This window comes from Haemaphysalis longicornis, unplaced genomic scaffold (genome assembly GCF_048455015.1).
Source record: "Haemaphysalis longicornis isolate Haplotype H1 unplaced genomic scaffold, Haemaphysalis longicornis Haplotype H1 scaffold_6, whole genome shotgun sequence".
Taxonomy (NCBI): Eukaryota; Metazoa; Arthropoda; class Arachnida; order Ixodida; family Ixodidae; genus Haemaphysalis; species Haemaphysalis longicornis.
Genome location: NW_027526407.1, coordinates 25,810,603 through 25,828,837, shown reverse-complemented (window position 1 = coordinate 25,828,837; position 18,235 = coordinate 25,810,603). Strand labels below are relative to the sequence as shown.

At 50.1% G+C, this 18,235-nt stretch overlaps 1 pseudogene; it reads right to left on the bottom strand.

The window, feature by feature from the left end:
• Positions 1–1,990: 1,990 nt before the first annotated feature.
• LOC144142944 (uncharacterized) lies at positions 1,991–14,886 on the bottom strand (annotated as a pseudogene).
• Between the last annotated feature and the right edge of the window lie 3,349 nt (positions 14,887–18,235).

Genomic DNA, 18,235 nt, shown 5'->3' with positions numbered 1-18,235 from the left:
TGAACAAGAATAAGACATTACGCAAATATAAGACAGGAAATTAGTGCACAAGGGATATTTACAGTGTTCCTTTATTAAAAAATTCATGGATGCTTTGTTTTTCGATAAGAAATGATATTCTACATCTACTGCCGAAAACCGCCGCCTCCTGGCGGCGTATTAAAAATCACGCGGGAACAGCAACGAAAGGTTCCACTACCTGGGTTTTACGTTCTGCTTGGAACGCACGTGGAGCACGGCCACGCAGTTGTATAAAACTTGTAGTCAGCCGCCTCCATGCACGTGCGTCTCCGCCGTGCTCCAGCGCTGGCATCGAGGAACCCGGCCTGTAGCAGTGGAGCGCGGTAAATTAAAATCGCCTTGCGCAAACCTTTAGTGTGTTTACCTTGGGATGCGCGCAACGGTACAGGAACAGCATGAGGGGTGAGCGGGAAAGCAAAGGTGGGCATTTCCTAGGCAAATGTGAACAAAGGCTATCGTCTTTTGACGACATTTGCAACGAAAGGAGCAGATACGCGGCCAATTTTGTATCCGCTCGGTGTTTGTACGTTTTAAATGAACCTCCTTTATTTGTCAAACAGTAATAAGTGTTCTACGTTAACGGGCAAGGTGCAAGGACTCACTGGACATTATTAGGGAACCTTGTAGGCCATCGGAATGCCATTTATTGCAACAAGAAGACTGTACCACGCTGACGGGTGAGCTAAGCCTCGCCAGTCATAGCCGCTACCACGCCTCGCCCCCCGGCTTCGTCGACGCATCAGCTCGAGGCGATTCGTCCCCTCAATAAATGGTGAGCATTGGAGACATCGACCCGGCAGAGATGTTTGACCCGAGGTGGCGGCGGCTCACCAAAAATAAGTGACCTTAAAGGGCGTCGAGCAAGAGGCCGCCATGTAGGAGCTCAACCGGCGCCATGTCAAGGACGTCCCACCAAAAAATGGCAAGGCAGCGCAAAAGCGCAAGATTTCTGCTATTCTTGTTACTATATTACTGCGAAAAACAATGTTGCACTATTGTGTTGGTGATAAACGTAGAAGAGGCTAAGCTCGTGCATTGGTAGCCTCAACTTTGTGCCCTGCTTCATGGAAGGCATGAATGTCTATTTAGAAACACGTGTTATTTTAAATGTACCATAACAACAGAGCCTTGTGAATGACGAAGCCTGGCTGTTAATTTAGTTGCGGTGTTTGAAGGTGAGCTTAGCTACTCTTCGGAAATGGCTCATTTGTTTAAACATAATCGCCAGCATCTTAGCAAACACGGAGGTCGTCGAGTTTTTCTTGCTCAACTCAGCTTGTTGAGTTCACGCACGATTTGGCTCTAGCAATAGATAAGCTTAAAGTAGTTGACTCTATTTTGTTGTACTGCAAAAAAAAGCATTTGGAGGTGTTCCATATCAGCTTCTTGTTAGTACATTGCGGGCTATAAACTGAATTAATCGGTTATTGCATGGATAGCCAAGTATATCTCTCTAAGACAGTAGTCGGTCGCTGCCAATGGTTTTTCGTCTGGGTGCCAACGGACCCCCACTCTAACCGCAAATCCCAACCCTACCTATGAGCAGTGGGTGGAGCAGCTGACCAGCTCCGAGCTCTCTGACCAGCGCCGACTGGTGGAACGGGCCCGGACGGCCAGCCAGCCTCAAGGCATCTTGGAATGAGGATGCCTCTCACTGGGTGGAGGCCCTACGAACATCCTCCTGCTCACCAGTATAATAAATGTTTGTCTCTCTCTCTCGTCTGGGTATGTTCCTGGTACATAGCCGGCGTACACACGGTGCGTGGACGACAGATGAGACAGCGCTGGGGACTGAAACGTTTATTCGTCCGTGAACACAGTATATAAAGCATAGCAATGGAGTGGGAGTTGGGAAGGAAGAAAGGGCGAAGAAAGAAATGAGGCTAAGTTGTCGATGCGTCACACGCCTGGCTGAGGTTGCGGGAGATAACAAAGCAAGCTGATTTACAACATTTCTCCTCCCTTAGTATTAAAAACGCTGTACAGGCTTTCTTTCCCGAGTAGAGCGTCGCAAAACTTGCGGGGGTTCCTGCGCCTTCTGGTTAGGCGGCGACGGTTGTGCAGGTGCCACCTGGTCTGCAGGCTGCTCGTTCAAATCGCTTTCCTTGTCAGTCGGTGTGGGCGCAGCTGCAGCCGAAGGGCTCCCCTCGTTTTGGTCTCAGTGAACGCCACTCCGAGCGGATGCCGGGCTCGGCCTGGAACGCACTAGGTCTATGTGACGTTGAACCACCCAAGCGGGCGTTTGTATGGTGACCATGCGCGACCCTGTAGTGGACTGAAATTTCCCTGGTGTCCATTTCTCCCCCTGGCCGTAGTTACGGGCGTACACGGCTGTGTCGGGTGGCAGTATCCACTCTTCCGTCTTCCTGGTTGACCCTGGGAAAGGTGGGAAACACGAGTCCAAGCGAGAGCGGATCAGGTAGCCGAAAAGAAGTTCAGAAGGGGAAGTTCCCTCGTGGCACGGCGTTCTCCTGTAGTTGACAAGAACTTTCACTAATTTCTCTTCTAATGTGCCTTCGCTTATTTTCTTTAAAGCTTCCGTAATTGCCCGAACAGCTCGTTCAGCGAGCTCGTTAGATTGTGGGTGATACACAGCCGTACGGAGGTGTGTGATGTTATTGTTCTTCGCAAAGGTGGCGAATTCTTCACTAGTGAACTGCGTGCCATTGTCCGTAACTAATGGTCGTGGAACACCGAATCTGGCAAAAATGCTGCGTAAGCTGGCAATTGTAGACTGCCTCATGGGCACGGCTTCAATCCACTTAGTGGCAGCATCCACGACCACCAGTATCATGCTGCCTGCGACCACCCCGGCGAAATCGGCGTGCAGCCTCGTCCATGTTTTTCTTAACGGCTGGCCAGCTCATTGGTTGAGCAGAGGCTGGCATAGGCAGGTTTTGCACGCAGTTGTGGCACGACGATGAGGGGTGTTCTATCTCTCGGTCTAGTCCCGGCCTCCAGAATGCCGATCTGGTGACAGCCTTCATTGCCGATGACCCTTGATGTGTCTCATGCAGCATATGTAGATCTTAAACAACAGCGCAAAAGACAAGGACTAGGGAAGAAGCACAGACAAGCCTGTGCTTCTTGTAGCGCTGTGCGTCTTCTGTGCTTCTTGTAGGGAAGAAGCACAGACAAGGGAAGAAGCACAGGAGCGCTTGTCTGTGCTTCTTCCCTAGTCCTTGTCTTTTGCGCTGTTGTTTAAGATCAGAATGAACCAACTGGCCCCAGTCGAGACGCTAATTCAGCATATGTAGCACCTGTTCTCGTGCTTGTGCGGGAACAACAACTCGATAACCCCAGTATAACAACCCATGAGCCACGGATAGTTCTAACTGGCGGTCCGAGAATGGCACCAGCTCTGTTTGCTTTACATGTTTCGGCCAGCCATGCTTGGTGTACTCCACGACCTTCGCTAGCAAAAGGTCCCGCGCAGTTAGCTCTTTGAGTTCTTCGACAGACACAGTACCATCATCAAAAAAACTTGCTAGAGCGTAAACATACTCTAGGGGTTCGCTTCTCGCTGGTGCTGCCGGAGTCTCCAGCGGTAGCCGGCTGAGGGCGTCGGCGTTTAGTAGCAGCTTACCCGGCGAATACTGAAGCTTGTAGCGAAATCCGCCCAGGTAGAGAGCCCAGCGCTGTATTCGAGCTGCGGTCAACACTGGCGTCGACTTCTCCGCTTCCAGCAGGCCCAGGAGCGGCTGGTGATCTGTGACCAAGGTAAAATCTCTGTTGAGGAGATAGTCGCGAAATTCCGACACCCCAAAAACAAGGGCCAAGGCCTCACGTTCTAGTTGGGAGTAATTCCGCTCAGCAGTGGTCAGCGTTCGCGAACGGAAGCCTATGGGACGGTTCACTTTTCCATCCGTATGGAACAGCACGGCACCAATGCCATGCGGAGAAGCGTCGCACTCCAGTTTTATGGCTTTGCGGTGTCGTAGTGAACGAGCACCCCTGCTGCAAGTAGGAACTGCTTTGCGTTGGCAAAAGCGGTGTGTTGGGCTTCTCCACAGACCCAACGTGTATTTCTGCCAGGCAACTGGTACAAAGGTGCAAGCAAAGAGGACATATTCGGAAGGAACTTGGAGTAATACGACAGCATGCCCAGAAATGAGCGTAGTTCCTGCACATTTGTCGGGCTAGGAGCCTGGGCGATTGCTTCCACATGTTTCTCAGTCGGGTGTTCGCCGTTTTTGTCGATTTGGTGCCCTAAGTACGTGACTGAAGGCTGACTAAATTTGCATTTGTCTATCCGGAGTTTTACACCGTGCTCACGGAAACGCTGCAGTACCGCTCGCAGGGTCTCGCTGCTTCCCTGTCTCGCTCCGCAACCAACACATCATCGAGATAAGCTTGCACGCCTGGTAGCCCCTGCAGGACTGTTTTGATTTTTCGTTGGAAGATGGCTGGGGCAGACGCTATGCCAAAAGGCAGCCTCTTGAAGCAAAATAGCCCTCGATGCGTGTTAATTACGCATAGCTTCTGCGATTCTTCGTCAAGCGGTACTTGATTATACGCGTCACGCAGGTCGAGAGTGCTGAAGTACTCTCCGCCGTTTAGGCACGCAAACATGTCGTCAATCACCGGAAATGGGTATTGCTCCAGTTCGCATACAGGATTTAACGTGATCTTGAAATCGACGCAAATCCGAACTGTTCCAGCTTTCTTTAAGACGGGCACAATGGGTGTGGCCAACTCCGCATCCGCTACCGGTGATAACACCCCATTGCTACCAGTCTGTCAAGTTCTTGAGAAACCTTATCACGGAGAGCGAAAGGAATGGATCGGGACTTACAGAACTTGGGTGTAGCTTCTCCCTTGAGTTGCAGGTGCACAGGGGGACCGCTGATGCAGCCGAGGTCCGCGCTGAAAACGTCTTGAAACTCGTTGGCGATGTCGTCCATGGCCGGGAGACTCGTTGGCGATCCGGCTTCCGCAGTCAGGTTAAGGACAGGTGACCGTGCATTGCTCAGCTGAAAAAATCTAGACGAGGTGTACAAGAACATCGACGACCCAGCCCTCGTGCCGCTTTTGGACTCGGTTAATCAGGTGTGGCTCTTCGGTCAACTACCTGACTCTTGGCTTCAGGCGGATATTGTTCCCATTCCAAAGCCCGGGAAGCCACCACATGTACTTCAGAACTTGCGCCCCATCGCCCTGACATCGACGCTGTGCAAGTTGTTAGAGCGAATGCTTGCAACACGGCTTCAGTGGTGGCTTGATACCTTCCAATGGTATCACCCGGCGCAAATTGGATTCAGGCCCTATCTCGGTACTGAGGATGGGTTGGAATACCTCTCATCTATGGTTTTAGTTGGAGGCCGATGCCGCCGTGTGAGATCTGTGCTCGCCATGGACATATGCAAGGCCTATGACAACGTTAGTCACGCTGCCATCCTACAAGTTCTCAATGGCCTCCACCTTCCAGACAAAGTCTGCGATTTCGTCCGATACTTCCTTCAACACCGTTCTTTTTCCATCCGCATCAACGGAGCAAGTTTCGGTCACTTTACACCAGTCCGAGGCGTACCACAAGGGTCTGTTCTGTCTCCGCTTCTTTTCAACATCGTCATGTTGCCGCTAGCTTGGCACCTTGCTTCAATCCGAGATCTATATTTCCTCATGTACGCGGATGACATTACGGTGTGGTCAGTGCATCCAGACCTGTCACGACAAGCCGAGTGCCTCCAGCAAGCACTAACAGACTGCCAGAGGTGGTGCGAGTACGCGGGCCTCACTCTCTCGCCAGAGAAGACTGCTTTACTTCCCGTGGCCAACGCTTGGGGCCGCCGCCTCCTTGCTGTGTCTCCCATTTCACTGCAACTGAATGGGAACGACATCCCCACGGTTGACCGTCTTCGGGTCCTAGGACTAGAAATATCGTCATCAGGGTCAGCAGCTCAGTGGCTACGATCTGCTCGACAGAAAGCCGGACAGATGCTCCACCTCGTTCGCCGCATCTCGCAGAAGTCTGGCGGGGCCTGCTGGACGATTGCCCGTCTCCTAGTGCGTGCCGTACTACAGCCACGGCTTGTGTATCAGGCACAGTTCCAGCACATGACGCAAGCGGACTGGGCCCGGCTTGAGGCCATCAACAGGGCCGCCATGCGCACCATTACTGGCCTCCCTCGCATAACACCAATTCCACCGCTACAAGCCGAAGCCCAGCTAAACACGCTTGATGAACTGATTCATCAGCGTCGTTCCGCACGCCTGCTGAAACGTGGGCTGGTTCCAGAGGCGGCAGCTCTGGCCGCGTACATGGGCCAGCCGCCGAATACGATGCCAGCCTTTTCCGTCGCAAGGCCGCCCTGGCTCTACCATCAGGTGACGGACAACAAGCCTCTGGCGAGGCTACATGTCCGAACCTCTGGCCTTCATCAACCTCCGGATACAGCCCTACTTCATGTCAGTCACCGGGCGCCTGCTACGCGGCCACGAGTCATGCAGGCTTTTGTGGACGCCGGGGCACAGGACTCCCTCGTAACCACAGCCTTGGCTTGTCCTTCTCACCCAATCTTAAACCAGAGCTGCGCCTACGAGACCCTCCGACCTCTACCAAGCCTGTTGGCAGAACTTACTGCTATTCGGGATTGTCTCCAAGCACTTGCATCGACGGTAACTACCGGCATGAAACTGGAAATTTACACGGACTCAACGACAGCGATACGTGATTTACGTCGCGTTGCGCGTAGCACCAGCATGTCGGCACGTATTCACGCGATCCTGGACACATACCCATGCCCTGTGCGTGTTTTGTGGGTTCGCCGGGACATGCTTCCTGCCCATATAGCAGCGGATCGCGCCTGTCGCCGTATAGACCTTTCACGGCCGCTACCACTTCTTTCAGTGTCCACCCTAGAAGAACTGCTGGTGGAGAAAGAGAGCCTCCGCCGCGCCACGCGTGCTTTACTTCCACCGCGTGGAACTGACCTCCCCAGTGGGCTCGCTCGCTGGGAGGAGGTGCTGCTGCGGAGGCTTCGAGTTGGGGTGGCCTTATCCCCAGCAGTGACCCACGCTTGGCCTGCCCGCTATCATTCACCGTTTGCGGACACCTGTCCCTTTTGTACGGTCCCTGCGTCCGAGGCCGACACGAGCCACCTTCTGTGGACCTGCCCTGCCCTGCAAACATCTCGCCTGCAACACCTCCGAGGCACAGGGCTCCATCCTGGGAGACCCCCTGATCTACAGCGGTGGATCTGGGGCCCGCAGTACCGGTCTCTGCTTACGTTTCTGCGTGACACAAATGTGATGTTGTATATTTAATTGTTATGCCGCAAGGCAATCTCTCGCAAAAAAAAAAAAAAAAAAAAAAAAAAAAATATCCACGGGGTGAATGATGATGAGTGGGCGAAGCGCCTGAGGGGAAATCATCGGTAAAACCGTGACTCTTCAGTGAAAGTTCGCCCACTACATCTGTGTCCGAACGTAATGTCTAGAAAGTCTCGCTTAAACCGCGCGTCGGCACCTTGGGGCTGAGCTCGCCTGATGCGTTTTGCAGACGCCTCACGAGCTCTCACTGCATCGGGGTCCGCCTGCCGATACGCGCGCTTTCTCGCCGCTTCCCGTTCTCTGACGTTTTGGAGATCCTCTTCGCGCCGCAGCCGTGCCGCTTCGCGTAGGGCAGGGTCCTCGCGCCGTTTCCGTGACGCTTGGGCCTCTCGTTCTCGAACGCTGGGATCTTGGCGGCGTCGTCGCGCAGCCAGACGACACGCTTCGGCCTCCCGCTCTCGTACGGCAGGATCTTGGCGGCGGCCGCCTTGCGCGCTCGCCGCTCTGCAGCCTTATCCATCGGGCGACTCCGAGCGCGCGCCAACAGCGAACGGATTTTATTACAACGCTCCCCGCCATCTAGTAAACAATCCAAGAACTAAACTAGAGGTAGCCACGCCATCTAGTAAACAATCCAAGCGCATCTTTTCATCATATACAAGTACCGCCATCTAGTAAACAATCCAAGAACTAAACTAGAGGTAGCCACGCCATCTAGTAAACAATCCAAGAACTAAACTAGAGGTGGCTACATACATACGTCGAGGATGGACAGACCCACGCCTTAAGGAGCTTCGCCCCTAAAATTAGGTCCCGCCCGCATAGACTGGGACCGGGGCAATTTAATACTACCAAGGAGCAGTCTACTACGGAACCCTTGTAGGCTACCTTCATGTCGAATTGTCCGAGGACGGGGAGCTTGCCAAGATAACAGAAAAGCTTGACAGATGAAGGTTGCAATGGCGCCCATTTTCTACCGGTTATTTTCATAAATTTCGCGTGGCACAACGCAGACGGGCGACCCCGTGTCTATCAGCATTGGCGTGTCAACACCGCACCAAGCGAATGTCCTGTGAATTGGGGGCTCTAATTTCCACTTCCTAGATGAAGTCAAAGTCCAGAGGTGCATAGCTTCGTCTACGTTCCCCTCCGCACAGTCTTCCACCACCGGCAGTGCTCGTCCCCGCATGCCTTGCGTCTGCACGGTTTCGCGTTTCCTCGGAGCGTCGCTCGAACACCTTTCGGAAGATGACCTGGCCTACCACAGCGATAGCACTTACTCTTGGTACAGCCGCAGGCGTGGCTGTTATGCTTCTTCCGCAGCGTCCGCATTTTAGAGTAGGCTCGTTCGTCACACGCGCTTCACGTCAACCTTCAGTACGGTGGTTGTATCGCCCGATATCTTATTTGCATCATCTTGTGCCGTTTCGGCTGATAATGCTATCGCTTCGGCCTCTTTCAAAGTAAAGTTTGCTTTTGCCAAAAGCTGTTTTTGCAAGGCCTTTGATCTGACACCACAGACGATACGGTCGCGGAGCATTCGTTCCAGCATGCTGCCAAAATTGCATTTGTCTGCAAAGCGTCGGATGTCGACAAGGAAACGTTGCAAAGGCTCACCTTCGTGCTGACTTCGATTGAAGAACCGGATGCTTTCCGTTATCTCGTGGCGCTTTGGGTCCAAATATTCATCCAGTGCTACAACGACTTCTTCGTAGGTTAGGCTGTTCGGTTTCTTCGGAGCGACTCGCCCCGACAGAATCCTCACAGTCCTCGTGTTTAACGCTGGTACGAGCAACGCCGTTTTTTTCGCTGTGTCGGTAACCCCCGTTGCCTCGAAATGAGCTTCTGCCTTGATGACGTACGCTTTCCAATTGTCCCTCTCGCCGTCATACTCGGGAAGATGGTGGTGGGCCATAGCTGCCGTTTTAATTGCTGCAGGTTCTTGAAAGACCGTACCGTGGTTTTACTCACCGTGTTCTTCTTTTATTTCATGGGTTCCTTTCTTGCTCGTCGCCACTGTTACATAGCCGGCGCACACACGGTGCGTGGACGACAGGGGAGACAACGCTGAGGACTGAAACGTTTATTCGCCTGTGAACACAGTATTTAAAGTATAGCAAGGGAGAGGGAGTTGGGAAGGAAGAAAGGGCGAGGAAGGACATGACGATCAGTTGTTGATGCGTCACACGCCTGGCTCAGGCGGCAGGAGATAACAAAGCAAGCCGATTTACAACAGTTCCCGTGACCTCAGGAATTCCCCAAGAGTCAGTTGCGGGCCCTCTTTTGTTTCTGTTATATATAAACGTTATTACTATTCACCTCAAATCTTTGTTCAAACTGTTCGCGAATGACTGTGTAGTTTACAGGACTATAGAGAATGGACGTGATTCCGAATACTTGCAGCATGATTCTAAGTTAATAACCTGGTGTGCTGATTCAGAAAACTCATTGAATGTTAAAAAGTTTGTTAACGTCACCTTTACAAGAAAACCTTTATTCGAATTGAATAGGTATACCGTAAACTACACTGCTCAAAGAACAGCCGAGGAAAATAAACCCCTGGGAGTTTATTTAACGATAGGTTACAGGTTAAATAGGCACGTTCACAACACAAAAGTTATGGCTGCACATGTTTTTGGCTTTCCGAGATAAAATTTCAGTGAACCTCCATCTACCTTAAAAGAATAAACGTATTTTAATCATGCGCGCTCAACGTTGGTGTACGCATGCGTTTTCTGGGATCCCTACACCAAACAGCTGGTTGATACGTTCGAAAATATACAGAATAGGGCAGTGCGATTCGAATTAAGTAATTGGCACTGTCAACTTAGCATAAGAAAAAGTAAAAGTAAACTTGAATGGTAAGACGGGAAAGATCAGAGACGAAACCTCAGGTTGAAATTTTTTCGTAATATCTATCAATCGAAAACTAGAATAGAAGGGGAGAAGTATATCCAAGCGCCATTCTACATATCCCAAAGTGGGATCGCTAGCTCAAAGCAAATTATTAACTTTCCCTTAAAGGTGACGCCTTGCGCGATTTATTGTATCTTAGATCAACACGAGAGTTTATTATCTTCCACGTATGATTGTACCAAGTGTTTATAATGACGATTTTCACCGCGCTTTGTGGAAATATATTGTTATTTGGTCTCATATTTGTTGCTTAGTGCTATGTGTCTCCCTGCTGTAATGCATGCAAAGGCAAGCAGGTATCAAATAAATAAATAAATAAATAAATAAATAAATAAACTTGCAAAGCCGCAAGCTCGCTTCCAACGGGTTGAGAGCCTTACGCCCTCAAACTTGACAAATGAAATATTTATTGCTTTAGTCGTTGCAGTATGCAAGGTTTGTTGTATGAATACTACCATTGCTGTGTTATTGGTATTAAATTATGAAACTAGTCTTACGCCTTCCCTTGCGTGAACACAGAGGGATACAACGGCACCAACCTGAAGCAAGGCGTCATTCGCAATGCGTCTAGAATTGTTTGACCGTAGTAAGACATTAGACGAAAATTAAGTTATTTTGGGCTATTAAGTGGTGTGCACGTAACTCAAGAAAACAGCATAAAACAATATATTGAGAATAAAGGATTTGTTCGATCTCTCCTAGGATCAGCCCTGTGAAAGATGATCAGAAAAGTTTTTGCAAGAAAAATGGGCACATACTGGAAATACTTTTTGTGTGAAGGAATTTACATTGAATGCTCCTCAGTTTTTGTGGAGTACCAAAACGCTTCGTAAAGGCATTCGCGCCGGTTTTATATACAAGAAAGCTGGTCAAGCAACTGTTGTCAAAATAGTTGATTTAGTCCGAGCATGAAAGTGCTCAGGGAGATTTTCCTAAATGAAATTGGCTAAAAGCTGCACTATCATCTTTGTAAAATTCAACAGCCTTCCGCCCCTCCCCCTCCTTGCCCATTAATTGCAGGTAAGCCGCCCCACAGAAGATATCAGGACATGGACAATACATCTATTCCAGCTCTGCAAAGAACTGATTATTTTCTGTATTCGACAGTAAAAGAGGCACAGCAATTAAAGGAACGACCATTTGTGAGCACTGTTTAATAAATAAATTTTGGTGTCAACTGACGCTGACAATTAAGCAAGGCTAAGTTGAAGGCTGGACGGCTGGTGGTTGCGCGCGGGGTCACTTTGATGTGGCTGCATTGGACCCGAAATGCTCGGTTTGTGCTGCTGCAAAGCGCGACTGAGTCATCTGCTTGCGCGACATGCAGTGACCGGCCTCAGTACAGTTAACGTACTGTGGCCGAACTCCAATGCCCGCAACACGGTAGTATTTCCGGCAGCTTTTGTCCGGCTGCAGTCCGACGACCGCATCTCGGTTGTCCTCCGGTGGCCGTAGTTCGGTCGTACACGGGTGGCTTTAAAATGGCCGACGCCCGACGGGTGGAATCTGGCCGTATGAACGTAAGCCGGTCGACTAGCCGACGGACACTAGCCAACGGACACTGGCCGTTGGACAGCCATGGGAGTACGGCCGTACACAGACAAAAGGCCCACATTTGAACACGGGCCAAACATGGCTGTCGGAATAAGGCCGGACCGAAAATCACGGGCCAAAGTACACCGGCTTGACTAAGGCCGGTCAGTCCTCTGCTGCCTGGGTGTGCATCGCGCCGGTTTTCGGGGCAACCCCGGTGCGTGTTTCTTCGCTATTAAGCGCGGAAACTATACAAAAAAGGAGGATTACGAGGAGGAGCAGGACGAGAAGGTAAATTTTATTGTGGTAGGAAGATTCTACGTCAATTGGGGGAAGCGGTAGTAGAAGGGGGATCCCAGGCAGCACAGGTCCATTCGGCTGGACCGGTGATTTTCTGTCGGGCCTTTTTCCGGCAGCCGTGTTCGGCCTGTGTCCAAATGTGGACCTTTTGGCCATACACGGCCGTACTCCCATGGCTGCCCAACGGGCAGTGTCCGCCTGCTAGTCGACCGGCTTACATTCATACGGCCAGATTCCAGCCGTAGGGCTCCGGCCATTCCAAAGCGACCCGTGTGCGACCGAAGTACGGCCACCGGTGAACAGCAGAGATGCGGTCGTCGGACTACAGCCGGACTAAAGCTGCCGGAAATTCGGCCATGCTACGGGCATTGGAGTTCAGCCACAGTACGTTAACGTACTGAGGTCGTTGAACGACCACTGCATGCTGCGCAAGCAGTTGACTCATTCGCGCTGTGCAGCAGCCAAAACTAACCATTTTGGGTCCATTGCACCCACGTCAACCTGAGCCCGCGCGCCACCACCAGCCGTACAGCCTTCAGTGCAGCATTTCTTAATTATCTGCGTCCGTTGACCGCGAAATTCATTTATTAAAGAGTGCTCACAAATGTTAGTTCCTTTCACTGGTGTGTCTCGTGTACTGCCGGATACAGAAAATATCCATTTCTTTGCAGAGCTGGAATAGATGTATTGTCCAGATCCTGATATCTTCTGTGGGTCGGATAACCTGTAATAAACGGGGGTGGTGGGGGCGGAGGGGGAGGGCTGAAGGCACATACTTTAGTGGGTTGCATTTCACAAAGATGGATTGCCCTGCTTTTAGCCCATTTCTTTTAGGACAATATTCCTGAACGCTTTCATGCTATGTTTAAACAAACCATTTTTACTACAGTTGCTTGAACACTATTGTTTTATATAAAGCCGGCGCGAATGCCTTTACAAAGCGTTTTGGCACTCCACAAAACACTCAGGAGCATTCAATATATTTTCGCTAATACAAACAGTATGTCCAGTTATGGCCATTTATCTTGCAAAGAAATTTTCTTCTCGATGACCTTTTCTGAAGATCTTTCACAGGGCTGATCCTAGGCGACATCGAACAAGTACTTTCATTTTCAATCTATTTTTCATGTGTTTTTATTAGTTACGTGCAAACCACTTAATAGTCCAAAACAACCTAATTTTTCTCTAATATCGTAAAACGTTAAAAAGTGGCAGCATCTCTACTGCGTGGATGATGGTGAGGGTGCGGAGTACGGGGACTCGAAATGACATCCAAGTTGCGCCCAGAATCGCATCCGGTTTGCGCCCCGACCGGGATTCTATTTGAGCCGTGAATTGCACCTTGATTATTCCCAAATGAAACTGCAACTCGTGGCTCAAATCGAATTCCGCTTGAAGTTCGCTTGATGGTGGTGTGCGCACGGATGGACGCGGGCTGACATTGCACGGTCCTAAGGAACTCAGCACCTAAAAATTCTAGACTCGTTGCGAATGACGCCCTGCTTCAGGCGGCTGCAGTTGTATCCCTCTGTGTTCCCGCAAGGAAAGGCGTAAGACAAGAGTTTCATAATTTGTTTCAAATCAATAACATAGCAATCGCAGTATTCTTACAGCAAACCTTACATGCTGCAACGAATAAAACAATAAATATTTCATTGGCCAGGTTGAAGCCGTAAGGTTCTCATATTTCCCGGCTGTTCTTACAGCAGCGTAATTCACTGTATACGTATTCAATTGTAATGAAGGTTTTCTTGTAAATGTGACGTTAACACACTTTTTAACATTCAACGACTTTTCTGAATCAGCACACCAGGACGTCATTAAATTCGAATCATGTTGCAGGTGTTCGAAATAACGTTCACTCGCTATAGTCCTGTAAACTACAGAGTCATTCGCAAACATTCTGAACAAAGATATGAGGCCAATAGTAATAACAATACAATAACCGATTCATTCAGTTTATAGGCCGCAATGTACTAACCAGAAGGTGATATGGAACACCGTCAAATGCTTTTTTGCTAGCCAAGAAAATGCAGTCAACTACTTTAAGCTTATCTATCGCTAGAGCCAAATCGTGCGTGAATTCAACAATCTGCGTTGAGCAAGAAAAACCTGACAAAACCGCGTTTTCTAGGATGGTGTTTTGTAGGCTAACCGAATGAAGAACGTACATTCTGGGGCCGTACGTCGGCCGGTTTTCTTCGTAACGCCGGTTGCACGAAGAAATCGAATATTCTGCCGCCGGACACGCGGTTCACCGTTGAAAGACCGAATGCGCGGCAGCCGCGCCCCGGCCGGTCTCCTTTGGAACACCAACTGCCGCAAGAATACGGATATTCTGTGGCCGGTCGCTTGCCGCGCTTCGGCTGAACACTGCTTTCTGAAGGAAAAACGGATGCCCTAAGGCCGTACTTCGGCCGTTCTCTTTCTCAACATCGGCAGCCGAAAGTGAACTGAATATCCGGCAGCCGGCTAGCTGCCGTTGTGCGTACGAACACGGGCGGACGGAGAAATACCGAAGCACTGGTTGGCGAATGTTGGCCGTTCAACGCATAATCACTGGCTGCCAGAACGTGGATGCTGACCGGACATGCCAGAAAGCGGCCATAGAAGGGCTGGTCTTGGACACCCTTTCTGTGCCGCCTGGGGTGTATGTAGCTTGGGACATCTTATAGGCGGACACTTACTTTGAGTGGCATGAACTGTGTTGTTCATGTCCTAAATTTGAAAATCCAGACACAATTTGAGGAGCATGATCTCTAGTACCGGGCGCAGCATAGCTATTGCTGCAATAGCAGCTGTGAGACTGCGCTTGGCGCCCTGGTGCACACCGTGAGTGGTCATCTCGGTCAGCGTTCCCCATGTGAGCTAATTTAGCTCGGGCTTTTGAACACCTACCACACTCCGACCTGCTGAGTTGCATCGAAATGAAGGGTATCTCAGTCGGCTTACTCTCATGGATTTCGTCGTTCATCGGCAGATGAACCCAACGTGTCAGCAGATGAACGTTCGGTCATGATGAACGTTCATGAACGTTCATCAGCAGATGAACCCAACACCAGATACCTCTAAACACTACCAAATCAAGGTAGCAAATTGGGCAAGTTGGATATCATTCATGGTGGTCAGCGCGAACGGAAACAACACACAGAGAAAAGTATAGACGACACAGGCGCTCTGCCGCCTGTGTCGTCTATTGTCTTCTCTGTGTGTTGTTTCCGTTCGCGCTGACCACCATCAATACTACCAAATCGTACACTATGACACTGAATGGAGTGCGTCGCCCTCGTGAGGCACCTGTGGTCACTTTTGGAGGCTGCGAACTTAGGCGAGTGACATTAGCAACAATGCTTTGCGTCGGACTGAATTTGCGCCTATCCTTTACGGCACACGTCCACCAAACGGTCGCCATGTCTTGCCAAATGCTTGGCTTTGTCACATGCAGCACCGTTGGCATGCCACGAACAGAGTTTTGGCAGCTGTACACCACCCTAGTATTTTGCAGGTCTTGTAGTATACTGCACTGCCATCTGGGGGCCCCACTGTGCAGCCTTTCAAGACCGCGTTTGCAGTGTGCAACGCCATGCTGCGTACATACACTCCTCTCGGAGCATGCCAAAATCCAAGCGCCTGTCTGATACTCATTCAAAAACTGCTACCCTGCTGCAATTTGCATTATGGCAGCCCCTCAATCATGACAACGCTGTCACAGTCTACCTTTTATGAAATCTCCTTGGTCCTGGCCACCAGGCACTAGTAGGAGCACCAAAGGGTGGGTGAGGCACCAAATCCCTTCTGACCCGAACGGAGAGTTACGGTTCCTCATGGCTCCCCCATGCAGTTGCGCTGTGGCGAGGGCTTCCAGCAGGCCTTGCCGGAACATTCTCTCCCGAAAATGACGTAGGACCAATTTCTAACGCCGCTCAGCGCCTGCAGTAGCCACCTAACCTACCTAGAACTTCATTCTGTCTTGTTTACCGCTATGTTCTTCCGCCTCCTCTTTCCCTCCAACTACTACCCCCACCATCTTTTTTGCTTTCTCATTTCTTTTCTTCTCCCTCCTTGCTCTCCTCTCGTGTGCACTTGGTTCTGTTACTGGAGGTCCCAGTTTGGGTAAGCAAGCCTCATTGTTATGGGCAGTTGGCCCATCGCGGCTCTGTACTCCTAGATATATCCACCCTGATTACAAGAGAGAAACAGAAATAACCGTTTATTGTCTGAAAAGACTAGCTAGGACTTTGTACTTGCCGGTCCGAGGTGGTAGGTCTCCTCAAACCGGGAAATCTCTGGTGGTGGCTGCCGTCTTCGCCCGGTTCACCAGACACTTCTGGTTCTCCGGACCCTCGTAGACGAGCAGTGCCTCCTACTTTTCAGCAATGTCGCGTTGACTGGCTGCATGCACGCTTGCAATATCTTGAGTTCTGGTTCTCCGGACCCTCGTAGACGAGCAGTGCCTCCTACTTTTCAGCAATGTCGCGTTGACTGGCTGCATGCACTCTTGCAATATCTTGAGGTGCGGAAGACAGGATTGTTGAAGATGCTGTTGAAGAAGCGGCAAGGTGTCGGGTATGTCGCAGTAAGGGCAGAGATGCGGGAATTGCGGGGGGTTAATATGGCTCATGATTATTCTGTGTGCGTATGTGTTTGTTTGGGAGGCGACGAAAGATTACGAATCAAAGTCTTCTTCTTCTTCTTCTTCTTCTTGTATTAATATTATAACGACTCGCCGAAGAATTTTTTGCTCGCGCTAGATCTCCAGGTGGCGTCACGAAAGCGATATAAAAGTGTTGGTTGTGTGGTGTCAAAATAGGAAGTAATTTCGGGAAACCGGGGCATTGCATTCTTTTCATTCTAACGTTGAAAACTTTGCTTAAGTGGACTCTGGTGGTATACTCTGCTTGGTTTAAAGGCCATATTTCTACTTGCTGAGAGAAAAAGAGAAGAAACCTTATTGTTCAAAGGACATAAAGCCAGGTCAAAGTTGCGGTCTTCAATTCATCGGGTCCACGTAGTGCTGAAGAATGTTCCTGCAAATCCGGTGAACATCTTCACACACAGCTTCCTGGGAAGCCTGTGTGTTCACAATCAGGGTTAGGGAGACGGCCAGATCTCCCAATGCATCCATACACAAACACAGCGTCTGCCAGTCTGCTACATTTTGTACTCTAAGAGCTGTTAGTACAGCATTACCCTATGAAGGAGCAAGCAGACTAAAAATATGCTCCATATTTCACTGTAATGAACATTTCCTTCCTAACAAAATTGTGGGGAGTTGTGGACTGAGGATTATCCCCTGAATAAAGCAATTTTGTATGTTTCCTCTACGGTCCAAAGTGGGGTAAAATAAAAAAAAATTATCAAGGAAAAGCCGCTAGGGGGCCACGGAGTGCAGGCGTACTTCAGATGGGCTCCTGCTACTCAGTGCCGTTATACCAGTTAGCTACGACGCAACTCTGTCTGTGAGCAATCATCGAACTCGCCAAGTGACAAAGAACACGCGGACATCAAGCACGGACTGGTAATTGGACTGTAACCACAATAACTGATCACCCGAGTGCGCGACGTGGCCTAAGCCCTTCCTCGCCAGGCAGCAGCTCCGCGGTGCACGTGGCACTCGTGGCCGGGTGTGCCGCTCGCCGGTGAGCTCGTGGCCGCTTGGTGTTTCCTTACGGGAATTTGGTTACAGCCGTCCACGTCTACGTCTCAGAGACTAGGCGCCTACCCTGTTAGCCACTCTTCTTGTACACAGACGAAAGAAGAGCCTTTTGAAAATTCCCGCATAGCCTTTTCTTGCAAATTCCTGCATAGTGCACGTTTTTCTACAAATTCCTGTATTTGTGGTGCGATTGTTCTGATCAACATTTTTTGTTTTCCTCTAAAATTTATTCCCCTAAAGCGGGCACATTAGCCACAATATATCACCTCATCCTGGCCGATCTCCCAAGTTGGTATGCGCCACGAAATAAAAGCACAACAACAACAACAACAACTGCTGCTCTAGCATGCAATCGCCAGTGGGAAAGATGACCCAAGAAGAAGAGGAGGAGATGCAGGATGAAACGCCAGAGAGCGTAGACCAAGGCGAAAACAACGCCGTCAAGGTAAGTTTGGATGCAGACAGCAGAACAGTCTACCAAACGCTATGAATGAAAGAAGTCCATAGACGCAGCGCAGCCAAGAAGAAAAAAGAAGA